This window comes from Pinus tabuliformis, chromosome 9 (genome assembly GCF_031772625.1).
Source record: "Pinus tabuliformis cultivar Carrire ecotype Pingquan chromosome 9, CPIR1, whole genome shotgun sequence".
Lineage (NCBI taxonomy): Eukaryota > Viridiplantae > Streptophyta > Pinopsida > Pinales > Pinaceae > Pinus > Pinus tabuliformis.
The window spans coordinates 618,249,026-618,263,434 of record NC_142307.1 but is presented as its reverse complement, the minus strand read 5'-3'; positions in this window follow the sequence as shown (position 1 = coordinate 618,263,434).

Below are 14,409 nucleotides of genomic sequence, written 5' to 3'. Positions count from 1 at the left end.
GTTGATTTGATAGTTTGGTAACAGAAAATATCTGCAAAAAGGCCATCAAACAATCCTTGATCTCATCTCTCCCTCCTTGGGACCATGAGCTGAGACCAAGGCATACTTGCTACCACAAAAACATTGTTTTTGCCTTTCAATGCAACTGCTAGTGTTAGATTTTGAGTTGGAAAAGTTGATACCAGTTGTACTTGCATGTTTAGATCTGTTCTTGCTTAGTTTCCATAGCTATCTTGAATGATTTCCTGTCTATAAACTTCTGTTCATCATGTTTCTGGTTTTTAGGTCAGATTAGGTCAAAATAGATAGATATCTGGTTTTTCTAGTCTTGGTTCAATCAGTTTTGGAAAATAGTGTGGAGAACACCTGTGATACATTCCCACATACCCTTCCTCCATCATCCAACCTGTTCCAGCCCCTAATCCAGGATTCCTTCCCTTCATTCCCCACACTTTCCCAATTTGCCCTAATTTCTATATTTTTGTGCAACATTGCTTTCTCCATTCTTGAACAAATCCAACCATCTTCATTACTCCTGAGCTTCATTTACCAAGTCCCACACCTTTTAACAATATTATCCATCCTTCATTTCCACTTCACCACCATTTTTTTCTCCATCAATCCTCTAAAATCCTCTTTTGGCCGTTCCTATAGAACTTCCTGTAGAACATCCTGTAGAAACCCTGCAGACTTCCTGTAGAAGTTCACGTGAGCAGTTTTTTCAAGATCTGATCACTGTGAAACTCTCTGGAAGGGTGCTAGGGACCCCTTAGGCCCTCTTATCACCTTCCCAACCTCATGCAAGTGCCCACTCCATTTCCTTTTGCCAATCAACCTCTGCACAGTAAAAAACAGTTAAAGCACATGCATAATAAATCTGCAAGATTACTCAAAAATACAAAAAGATGTTTTTTTTTTCCAGATTTTACTTCAAAAGTAGTTTAGTCACATGCATTCTACCTTTCCAAGAGTCCATAGCATCCATTTCCGAAACTTTCCCCTCTTTTCTTGCAGCAATAGGATTAGTCGGTAAAACTAGGGTTTGCTAGGGTTTGCATTTCCTTTCAGCTTTCATCTTCTTTCTACACGTAGACTAGCTTCCTTTGAGTTAGCTTTCATCCATCATAGTTAAAAGCTTCTTTTAAGAGCTCATAGAAGTTGGCTTAAGCTCCTAGCGAACTTGTGCCAGCTAATCAAGTGACAACCTACGGCAAGAGTTAGTACTTGTGCATATAGCACCGTTGCTTCCAAGTTTGTTACGAACAACCGGGTTGATAAAAGTAAAGAAGGGAGTCTGTTGCAGCATCATTGTTGCAATACTGGAGCCCACCATATTTTTGGCATCGTTTCTGGGGAAGCGTTAGAGTATTTGTGATTGCTGCTTTTCTTCTATTTTCTACTACAACCTTCTGCTATGTAGTTTATTTCAGCAAGAGTAGAGTAGTTGTTTCATTTCCATTTCTGCAATGTCATTTCAGCAAGCATAGATTAGACATTTCCTGCTTTCATGGATTAGCATTTCAATTCTGCAAGTGTAGATTAGCATTTCATTTCTGCAAGAGCAGCCTATCATTTCAATTCTGCAATTTCATTTCAGCAACATAGATTAGTTATGTCCTGCTTTCATTTCAATTCTGCAATTTTCATTCCAGCAAGGTTCATTTTAGTTAGTTGCAATTTGTTGTTCAATCAATTTGAGTTTTGTAGGTACAAGAAGAGAAAAAAAAACAAAAAAGCAACCAAAAAGATTTCCTTTCATGCCTCGTAGGAACAGAGATAATTTAGGAAAATTCTTACCCAACACCCCCACCACATCACTGAGTCACCCTTCTCTCTTCCTCGGTGGCAGTGATATAGAAGATATTATAGGTGAACCTCTAGAGATATACGAAGATCCTATAACAAAAGAAGAGCAAGAAAACATTCCTCCTGAGACCATGGCTGAAAACATAAACGATAAAGGAAATGGGGAGAGAATAGAAGGCACTTTTCCCATCTGAGAGACCAATGGGGACACAAAAATGAAAAACATATGTCCCTCAGCCTTACCTCACTTCCATGGATTGACCACTGAAGACCCTGATACCTTCTTGTTTGAGTTTGTTGTCCTTTGTCGAACTTATGACTATGCAGAAGACGAGCAAAAGTTGAAACTCTTTCCCTCTACCCTCAAGGATGCAGCACTACGTTGGTTCATGGGATTACCTGGAAACAATATCACAACTTGGGCTCAGATGCAACAAGCCTTTAACAACAAATACTGGGATTACTGTAGGTCAAAGGAAACAAAGGGAGAAATCTTTCGGATGACCATGGGAAGTGATGAATCTTTAGAAGACTATGAAGAAAGGTTCCAACTCAGTTATAAAAGGGCCAGGTGCACACTTGACCCTGAATCTCTGAAGCTGGTTCTGCTCTGAGGAGTCCTTGAAGACCTTCTAGATACCCTCCATTTGCTGGCTGGGGGAGACATCTACCAGCTACCTTATGATGACATAAAGACTGTGTTTAGCAACCATTCTAGGGAAACCCAGAAGGAAGGTAGGGGGAGTCAACTTTCAGTCAGTACCACCTTATCCAAAAATGAGTTTGCAAATCAGATGGAAGACCTCAAAAGTGAGGTGAGACAGACCATTGCCATGCAAATGGATACCTTCTAAATCCAACAGAACCAAGAGGAATCTGAGAGGGCTTTGGCTATATTTTTTCCTAGATGTACAAGGAAGCATTCCAGGAACGAGTGCCCATTGCACTCCATAGAGGTATGTTTCATTTGTGAGGCATACCACCCTACAAACCAGTGCCCAACCTTACCCGAACTTAAAGCTATGTACCAAGGGGTTGAAGGAGCCACTGAACCACTCTAATTCCTGAACCAAAGGAGGCCACATGGACCCAGAACTTACCAGCAGGAGATGCAAGGGACATCCTAGACTTATTACAACCCCAACCAATCCACTCACATACCTTCTTGGGGTCCCCCTGCTCATCCTTCCTGGTCTGCACCCCCTCCTTGGTCATATCCATCTCAATACCATACTCAACATGCTGCTCATTTGTTTCATTCTCATGTTCAGCCACAATCTCAGTGGAATGCACCGCAACAAGGGTGGAGGCCGCAGTACAACTCTCCTCCTGCTATTTTGCCTCCACCACCTGCTCAACCACAACCATTACCTCCTGCTCCTCCAAGACAACCCCAGATGCCTGCTCAACCAAACCCGAACCCCAATAACAAACAGGCCCAACAGGTATATATTGGAGAGACAACATGCCCTACCTATGCTGTGGAGATTCAGGAGATCAACCTATGATCTGGGAAGGTCCTCCGAGATAGCCAACCTCCTCCTAAGGAGGACGAGGATGAAGTCTACTCTACACCATTGTGCACAGTGGAAGCCACCAAGGGAGGTCCTCAAACCAAGGATGACCTTATTGAAAATTTGATTCGAAATCCACCTCCCAGTGTGCTGCCATTAGAAGAGTTGGTAGAAGACACCCAAGCTAGTGCTTTAGTGGATCTCTGTGTGACTGATTCGACCTCTCCCTGAGTTAAGAATGTGGAATTTGGCCCTGAAAGAACCTTGAAGATCAACTCATCCCTAGCCCCCTCTCAGGGGAAGGAGCTGTGTAGCTTATTGAACTGCCATTTGGATGATTTTGCTTGGAGCTATAAGGAGATGAAAGGAGTCCACCCTTCAGTCTATACCCATCACATTTACATTAAAGAGAATTGTAATCCAATCAAGCAGCCTGAGAGAAGGATGAATCCAGCCCTTAAGGACATTGTCAAAGAAGAACTGCAAAAGTTGCTGGATGCAGGATTCATCTACCCCATCTCTGACAACGAGTGGGTTTCTCCTTTGGTGCTTGTGCCCAAGAAAAATGGGAAGTGGAGAATCTATGTAGATTATCAAGAACTTAAAAAAGCTACCAAGAAGGACCATTTTCCTTTGCCTTTCATAGATCAAGTGTTAGATGGCCTAGCAGGGAAGAAGTTATTTTCCTTCCTAGATGGGTTTAGCGGGTATAATCAGATCCAAATCAGCCCGGAAGACCAAGATAAGACCACTTTCACTTGTCCATGGGGTACCTTTGCCTACCAGGTCTTTCCCTTTGGGTTATGCAATGATCTTGTCACTTTCGAGACAACAGTACTGAGTATATTCGCTGAGCTGGGTCATGATTTGGTGGAAATCTATATGGATGACTTTACTCCTTATGGGTCCAACTTCCAAGAAGCATTAACTAACCTGGGAAAAGTTTTAACCAAGTGTATTGAAATGAACCTGTCCCTCAGTCCTAAAAAATGTGAATTCCTGATGACTGAAGGGACCGTGCTAGGTCATACAATTTCTCAGCAAGGATTACAGGTGGATCCCAACAAGATTGCTATTATTCAAAGGGTTCCACCTCCTCAAAAGGTAAGAGATGTTCGGAGTTTTCTAGGCTTAGCAGGATATTGTAGAAGATTCATTAAAGATTTCAGTAAGCTAGCCTCTCCATTATTTGCTCTCTTGGGGAAAGATGTTGAGTTTATATGGGCTGACAACTATCAAGAGGCTCTGGATGCGTTGAAAGGTAAGCTGGTAACTGCCCCAATCTTGAGAGGTCAAAACTGGGCCCTACCTTTCCACATTCATATAGATGCCTCGAACAAAGCCATAGGAGGAGCCTTAGGACAAGTTGAAGAGAAGCTACCATATGCCATATATTTTGTCAGTAAAAACCTATCCAAGGCAGAGTTAAGCTATACTGTAATCGAGAAAGAGCTCCTAGCTATAGTGCATTCCCTAAACAAATTCAAACACTACATCACTAGTTATCAAACATTCATACACACTGATCATGCTGCAATTAGGTATCTGATGAATAAACCTGATGTAAATACTCGTATCGTTAGATGGTTACTTTTATTACAACAATTTGATTTGACCATTGTTGATAAGCCGGGTAAGGAAAATGTTGTTGCTGATTTTCTGTCTAGACTAGATTTGCCTGCAAGTGAAGAAGGGATGGTGGATGATCAAATGCCAAATGAACACCTGTTTGCTATTTCAGTACTCTCTCCATGGTTTGCTAATATAGCAAATTACTTGGTTTCAGCATAGTTCCCGCCACACCTATCCTCAAAATAGAAGAGCAAGATCGTGAGGAAAAGCACCCCATTCACTTGGATTGGGGGCAACCTATTTAAACTTGGCCCATATCAGATTTTAAGGCATTTGTCAGGGAGGAGGAAGTATTTGACATCCTCCTAACCTGTCATGTTGGGCCCTATGGAGGCCACTTTGCAGCAAAAAGAACTGCCTTCAAAATTCTACAGGAAGGCTACTAATGGCCCACTCTTCATCAAGATGTCAAGAGATACATCATCCAATGTGATTGATGTCAAAGGATGGGGAAACCGACTCCAAGGGATGAGATGCCCCTCCAACTTCAAGAGACTTTCAAGCCATTTGAGAAGTGGGGCATGGACTTTGTGGGTCCTATCAACCCTCATTCGAAACAAAAGTCTTACTTCATTGTGCGCATGGAATACCTAACAAAGTGGGAAGAAACAAAGGCAATCAAGGTAGTGACAGAAGAAAAGGTAGTTGAACTTTTGAGGGAAAATATCTTCTACAAGTTTGGCTACCAAAATAATTAGTCATAGATCAAGGAAGTCAGTTTACCTCTAACCTGATTGAAGACCCGCTCACTCATCACAAGATTAAGCATAGAACTTCCATCCCTTATCATCTGCAAGCAAATGGATAGGTGGAAGTCACTAACAGAGCTTTGGAAGAAATTTTGACTAAAGTGGCGAGCAGCAACAGAAAATATTGGGCAGATTGCTTGGTTGAGGCCACCCGGGCCTATAACACTACTTGGAAAACTACAACAGGTTTCACACCCTATGAGCTGGTCTACGGGAATAAGGCTTTGCTGTCCATAGAATTTGAATATAACACATTGATGTTGGCAACTCAACTGGACCTAGATCTCAGCCATGCACAACAGGAAAGATTACTGTAGCTGAATGGACTAGATGAACAGAGAATGCAGGCCCTTATCCACTGAGAGGTAGTCCAACTTCAAAGAAAGATATGGCATGACCGACACCTTAAAGAAAAGAAATTTCAGCCAGGAGATCGGGTGCTGTTATATGATTCAAGATACAAGGATTTCAAAGGAAAGCTGAGGACAAGATGGTTGGGACCATATACAGTGGAGAAATGCAACGACAATTGTTCATTCCTTATTCAGACCATTGATGAAGAAGCCATCCCCATGCTTGTCAATAGGCATCGATTGAAAATCTACAAGAAGCCCCTTTCTAAGAAGAAGTTCATTGAAACTCTGGGTAAATCAGTGCTGGTAGTGGAGGAGGCCCCTGTCTCCACCCCACCCACACCTTAAAAAAAATAAAAAATAGAAACTGAAAAAAAAGGAATAAAAGATCCTTGGGTGAAAACCTTTTGGAGGCGCCCAGGGCAGATAGTGAGGGTGAAAACCTCTTGGAGGCACCCATCTGTCTTAGAAAAAAAGAAAAAGAAAAATAAAATTTCTGTTGAAAAAATTGTAGGTTGCAGGAAGGACATTGCAGGTTAGGAGGATCACACAAGACAAAGATAGAGGTCAGCACTAGGCTGCAAGCATCCCTCACAATCCATTCCTCCATGACCACTGCCCTTTCCTAAGATTTGGTCTCATTTGGGCTAAGATTTCACCTTCTACAGGAAGTTTTGTGTCTTCTACAAGAAGATCCTGTAGAACCTATAGACAAGCCAAAATAGATCTCAGAAGAGGACCTGAAGGTTGGGAATCTGCTCATGAGGCCTGTAAACCTCCCTGCTTCCATCCATCGCCATGTTTTTCCTTTTTCCATCTCTGTACACCTTCATTGCAGTCATTTTTTTCCCTGCACAGTCACACACAGAAATCCTGTTTTCTTCATACTACCAGCAAAAACTTTTTAATGACAAATCAAGCAGCAGTTTTTCACTCACCATACTTGTTACTCTCCATCTAGACTCCTCATTAGCTGAGACCCTCATCAACAGTATAGCCCTGCTCATTCTAGCTTGCATTCCAGGAGGAGAAGTAGCTACAGGACATCCTACAGGAACCTTGTAGCAACTGATCCCTCTAAAAGACATACTCCAGAGACAGGGACAACAAAGCATGGCATAAGAAACATGCATGGAGCTCTACTTGAACGTATGAACATCAGCAACAGCCGAGGCCAAGCATGCAGTGTGCATGCAGCAACAAAAAATGAAGGAATGGGTTCCAAAACCCGAAATCTACATAACACGGCTACGACCACGCAGGTAAGTGCCTAAACTCGTTCTTCAATTGCATAAATTATATTTTAAAGCAACTTGACTATGGGAATGGTTTGGATTGAGTGGAATTGGTGGCTAGTCAACTGGCCACCCTCGGCCACTTACACATCCTCGTGGAATCCCAACGAGCTCCGTTAAATTCAAAACTGCCGATTAGATGTGCAGCCAGCATGTGTGGAGTGTCCATTCAGGAAGAAATCGTCGAGAATGGTAGTGGTGGCGGCGGTTAATGGGAGAAGGGAGGTGATGGCGGTCAGACGGCATGTAAAAACATTATGGTTGTGACATCAGATCAACGGTCCGGTCTGGCCACCTCATCCCCTCACCACGAATCACACCGCAGTTAAAAAATGGCTCAGTTGAAACTTCACCACCCTTTGTTCATTCTGCACTCACGACGTTCTCAACTGGAGTACGCATCCACCACTTCCAGAACAGTTAACCAGTCCTCCTCCACTAGTTTTTCTGCCTGTTTTTGAAAATCTCCCACCTACTAAGCTCTGTCGGAAGCACAGTTTCATTCTAAAGGAACCGGGAGCCTTCTATAGTAAGGGTTCTACAGAAAAGGAAGAGAGCAGTTCTGCGGAGAGGAAATTCAAAATTTTCATCGGAATTCAAGCCCAAAATGAGGTAGGCTCAGGAAAACTCCTTTGTGCATGATTTGTTTGAGTAAGGTGGTAAATTGGACACACTAGTAGATTGAAAAAAGAAAGTGGAAGTCTACCTGCATATTTCCCTGAGTCTACACAGTTTCTTTTTCTCTCTACATTTGAAATCTCCCCATCCTTTTTCAAAATTCTCCTGTAAGAAAGATACATGCAGCAGTAAGGGCCAGCCTGTGTGAGTGTGTGAAAAAACGATTGTGCCTATCTATCTATGTGTTGAGAAAAGAACTTGTGTCCTTATACTTTGTTCTGTAAAAAAAAATTCTTTTCATAAATAGACAGTCAAATTCTGGGTGACAGCAGTCTTAAAATAGGAGAATTATTGCTACATGATATTGTAAGGGACACGAGAAATTCCTTCTTGGGTTTAGAAGAAACCGGATTCAGCTGTCCTCTGTTGTAGCGATTGACTGTTTGTTTTCCTGAGCATTTTCCTTTCTGGTTAAAACATAAAAAGAGCACTCAACACCATGCGAGGAGGATTCATAAGGAAAGAACCCTCATACTCTAGCAAGTTTCATGAGCACCTTGAGGTGGTGGACCTTTTCACTCGGGCAAATTGGATATCCTTCTTTGACAAAATTCAAGGTTATGATGAGGAAATAACTGAAGAGTTTTTAATGTCCCTGAGACCACATTCAAAGGCACATGCTACAGTTAGTTTTAGGGGTTTGACCCTAGAACTTGCCCTTGAGCTCATCAGTAGAATTACTAGTCTACCATTAGGGCTCCCTTGGAGCAAAGAAGAGAGATCATTGGGCCAAGTTGCTAAGAAAACAATTTTTCTGCTTGAGGAGCATCCTGTAGAAGACAAAAACGGAGTTAGAAGGACTTGCCTCCTCTCTGGAGTGAAGTTAGTTATCAAATTATGAAGTATATCACATGTGAAGGGAGGTTTAGCATCATCTATGGATATCATTTCAGGTTGTTACATGAATTAAGGCATGGGATGGACTTGCCTCCATCCAAGAAACTGAGCATCCCATATTTCCTTCTTCAGTCCTTAGTTGAATGTGGTACAAAGCTAAATGAAGGGATCCCAGATCAGTTGGCCCACCATGGGCTCATCAAACTGTTGGTGGAAGATGCTTTACACACCTATACTATTCCCATAGCTTGGGAAACCTTCAGAAATATGTCTAGGGATGATAAAATTAGAACTTTGGCTGAGAACATCACCGCATCCAATAGTGAGGAGGGGGAGCAAACTGAAGAAATTTAGAAGAACAATGATGAAGGATCACATGACATTCAAGTAGAGGGAAAAATAGAGGAAGAACAGACAGAAAAAAGAAGAGTTTGGCAAGACTGCTGAGCCTAAGAAAGCAAAGGAGAAAACAACAAAAACAGAGAAAGGGAGAAAGATAAAGGTTGGGAAGAAAAAGGCCAAGAAAGCCCAAAAGAAGACTACCACAGCCAAGGCAGGGACCCAACAAGAAAAAGAAAAGACACACCCTGAGATATCAGTGACACAAGCAGAAACAATGGGCATATAATTTTCTACAGGAAGTGAAGAAAAAGACTAGCAGGAAGAGAAATCCCCTGAAATGTTGGCAAGAGAGGCAGCAGCTGTGCTTGCTGCATTAAGCACACCTACAAAACAAAGAGGAAAAAGAAAAAGGACCTCCATGTACTTCAAAGCCAGAAAAAGCACAAGGATCAAAGTAGGCAAACCTCAGCCACCGTCCAAGGAACCAATTGTCATTGAGGACTCACCCACTAAACAGAAGGAAGAGTCTCCTTCCAAGATATCTATCACCTATGAAAGAGGAAGCCCAAAAACCTCCACATGGAAAGAGAGAATTAGGATGATGGACTCAAAGGCAGCTCTATAGGAAGCTGCAACATCTCTACAGGAAACTCTAGCCAAGTTAAAAGAGACTGAGAAATTGGAGGAGAAGGTAGCTAAACAATCACAAGGGAAGAGCAAAACCGAAGAAATACTTGAACCTACCCCTCAACCTGATTTGGGCTCGTATTAAAATTTGTTAGAGGGTGGGAAAATCATCCCACAAAAATTTTTGGTACCATTATTTTTCGAGTTAGAGAAAGAGAGGATCAGAACACACACATAGATGAAAATCACCAAATCTAAGGGAGTTGAGGACATAGGAAACATGGAGGAGAAGTTAAAAGAATTAAGGGGAAAATTGGCCATGGTAAGGCATGTAGAAAGCTACAAAAGAGCCTAGCTGTGGGAGGAGAATGAGCTGCTGAAAAAAATAGTTGCAGCGACAGGAAGTCCACAAGGAAGATAGGCTGTCCATTTTGGGAGGGAAACAACAGCAAGGAGGACCTCTAGCAGACAAGAACACAACTGAGAAACAACAGAAAGAGGAATAGCTACAAGCTAATGTGGAAATGCTAACAAAACTGCTGCAAGAACAGGAATCTCAGGTAGCAAAAGAAATACAGGTTTTGAAACAGCAGTTGCAAGAGAAAGAGGCCCAATTGGCCTGCATGGCTAGTTGGGCAATAGAAGCCTTACAATGTAGGAAACCTGCTAAATCTTATGCATTATACCTTAAAGACCAATGGTTGCAATTTCAAATTAACACACTGGCCCAAAGGGGCACTACTCCATTTCAGAATTACAATCAGTTTATGTATTTGTGTGACAGTAGCTCAACTGAAGATAAGGCCAAGATAGCAGAATTCTATTTACACAACTTGGCACTTCCAAACATGAATCTATGGGACCCCAATGCTACATTGGGAGATGTGCAACTCATGGCCATGGCTTCTTGGTTAAGCCATGAGGAAAAGAGGGCAACAGAAATTCAGAAAGTTATGGACAGGGAGCTAAGTGAGCCACTCATGATCAGGGCAGAACCAGAAGATCCCTCAGCTTTAGTATATGCCCATCAGCACCTTGCCAACAACCCTCAAGTTCTCCCAAACTACGTTGAAAGGCAAGCTCAGGCCATTGCTCACTTTGAGGACATGGAAAGACTGTTTGGTGATAATTGCATTCATGCTTGCACAAGGAGATGGAACACATTGCCTCATAGTCTGAAAATAAGAGAGTACCACTCCCCAACCAGAATGAGGGAGGCATTGGCAAGAGTGCCACTTTATAAACAGTCAATGCAAAATCTAAAGGCCAACTGGATTGGCCTAAAGTTCAGTCCTCCATTACTTTTAGGACTGCTGGAAGGGGTCAAAGAAGAAGAAGAACACAGGCAATGGGAGGAAGTAGAGAGAAAGGCAGGGTTTCATGACCGAGAAGGGGACATCACCTCGGAAGCCTAGGATGTTAGAGAGGCAGTCAAAGCAATCAAAGATGATGAGCTGGACTAGTTGCTCAGTGGATGAGCAACACATTCAACAGCGGGGTGATGATGAGCCCCAAAAATGGGTAACTTTATGGGTTCATTTTGCCTATTATTCTCGATTAATCCACCATTATTCATAGTTTTATGCATTCTTTTGAATATATTTATGTTAATTGAATGAATGAGAATAGTCACTTGAACACAAAGTCTACTATGTGCTTATTGTAGATTTTTTGACATCTTTTGGACCAAGATCAGGCATTCATGAGCAAGTTGACAGCCAAATATGGAGGAACAAGGTTGAGGATTTGTAGGAGGGGTGTCTCCTGCACTAAATGAACCCTTCCTTGAGTTCTCCACCATCAGCGTGAAGTTCAACAACCCACCAAAGATGATTTCAAGGGGCAGCCAAGCAGGTTTTGTGAAGTGGCTGATTAACTGCAGTTTTGAACAGCCAAGCTCCTAAAGTTAAGGAGGACTGTTGGGAGTCCTCGTGTTGCATAAGTGGGAAGGCTTCAAGCCTTGGTATTTTAGCTATTGAATAGTTGTTTTTTGCACTTGAGTGTAGCTCTGCATTTCAGCTAATTTTCGAGCTCTTGCTGTAAACAATTTTCTGACATGACTATTATTTTTTGAGTAATGGAGATGAATTGCGCTTTTCACCAACTCTGAGCTTTCTTAGGAGGCTGTAGCTCTTGGATTTGGGCCCAACCCAAGTTCCAGTACCTCCTCTGTGTACTTTTATGTGTTTTCCTTGCATTCATAGAATAATTTCTGTTATTTATGTTAAGATCTTGCTTTGTTACTTAGGTTGCTTTTGATGATTAGAATAGATTTTCATATTTCAGGTTGATTTGACAGTTTGGTAACAGAAAATATCTACAGAAAGGCCATCAAGCAATCCTTGATCTCATCTCTCCCTCCTTGGGACCATAAGCTGAGACCAAGGCATACTTGCTGCCACAAAAACACTGTTCTTGCCTTTCAATGCAATTTCTAGTGTTAGATTTTAAGTTGGAAAAGTTGATACCAATTGTACTTGCATGTTTCGATCTGTTCTTGCTTAGTTTCCATAGCTATCTTGATTTATTTCCTGTCTCTAAACTTCTGTTCATCATGTTTATGGTTTTTAGGTTAGATTAGGTCAAAATAGATAGATCTATGGTTTTTCTAGTCTTGGTTCGATCAGTTTTGGAAAATAGTATGCAAAACACTTGTGATACATTCCCAGCTACCCTTCCTCCATCATCCAACCTGTTCCATCCCCTAATCCAGGATTCCTTCCCTTCATTCACCACACTTTCCCAATTTGCCCTAATTTCTATATTTTTGTGCAACATTGCTTTCTCCATCCTTGAACAAATCCAACCATCTTCAAATCTCCCGAGCTTCATTTACCAAGTCCCAAACCTTTTAAAAACCTTATCCACCCTTCATTTCCACTTCCCCACCATTTTTTTCTCCATCAATCCTCTAAAATCCTCTTTTGGCCGTTCTTGTAGAACATCCTATAGAACACATGCAGACTTCCTGTAGAAGTTCATGTGAGCAATTTTTTCGAGATCTGATCACTATGAAACTCTCTGGAAGGGTGATAGGGACCCCTTAGGCCCTATTCTTACCTTCCCAGCCTCCTACCTCCTACAAGTGCCCACTCCATTTCCTTTCGCCAATCAACCTTTGCACAATAAAAAACAATTAAAGCACATGCATAATAATTTTGCAAGATTACTCAAAAATACAAAAAGATGTTTTTTTTATCCATATTTTACTTCAAAAGTAGTTTAGTCACATGCATTCTACCTTTCTAAGAGTCCATAGCATCCATTTCCACAGATTTCCTCTCTTTTCTTGCACCAATAATATTAGTCGGTAAAACTAGGGTTTGCATTTCCTTTCAGCTTTCATCTTTTTTTGCAAGTAGATTAGCCTCCTTTGAGTTAGCTTTCATCCATCACAATTAAAATATTCTTGTAAGAGCTCATAGAAGTTGGCTTAAGATCCTAGTGAACTTGCGCCAGTTGATCAAGTGACAACCTACAACAAGAGCTAGTACTTGTGCATATACCACCATTGCTTCCAAGTTTGTTACGAACAACCGGGTTGATAAAAGTAAAGAAGGGAGTCCCAGGAGTTGCAGCATCATTGCTGCAATACTAGAGCCCACCAAATACTTTGCAACATATATAGTACATAACTTGGATAAACCCATATTGAAAGAAGGCGTATAGATGATTACTACATTGATTATAGAACCTGTCAAGGGCGTTGGAGTAATTCCTGAATGAAAATGTTAGAGACACACTAGAACTCATGTATACCAAGATGAGAAACAACTATGATCACAAAGGAGGGCTAAGAAAATAGATATACATTGCTTCTAATGACTTCAAAAGGTTTTCTTGGTAGCATGAGCTCCCATTCTGGCTGTGTTTTAGTTGTAGATACACTTGTTGATATTCTACAATAGGCATGGCTTTCTCATGTATCAAAAGGGAACAATTGTGAGTTGTTACCTCACCCCTCATGTTTAATTGAAGCATTTGTACTAATGTCCTCAATTTTGAGTGTTGAGCATGTGCAAAAGGCTGGAGCATTTGATCACATGATCAATGTTGATGCTTTGAAGTGCTAATTAAAAGCACCTATGATATCAGATCTAAAGGAGTGATCACATTGGGATCATGCTTTTCCTCCTATGCTTGGTCAAATTTTGAACTAGATAGAAGGTACCAGTAATGATTTTCTCATCAACCCCATTCCAACCTGCACAGACATTACATTCTTACTTATTTACATATACAGAGCGATCTATCATATGTAGTTTGAATGTTTAACCTTAGAGGAATCAGAGCAAGTACTGCAACTATGAGCTACATTGATAGAGTTTAAGTGCCATTAATATTTTGAATTCCATTTTTATTTTTTACCTTGACACCTCTAGGCTAGCGAACCCCTAAGCTTTCTACTGATGTTGTGATCACTAGCTCATCAAAATCACTCACCTTCATCCAACTTGCACACACATTACAGTCTCAATTCCATATGGATACAGATCAGGTTGTCATAGGTATGGTGTTTTGTCAGATAAACGATAACCATTAAGGGATTATTATTTGTTGGTCTGAACATAGAAAC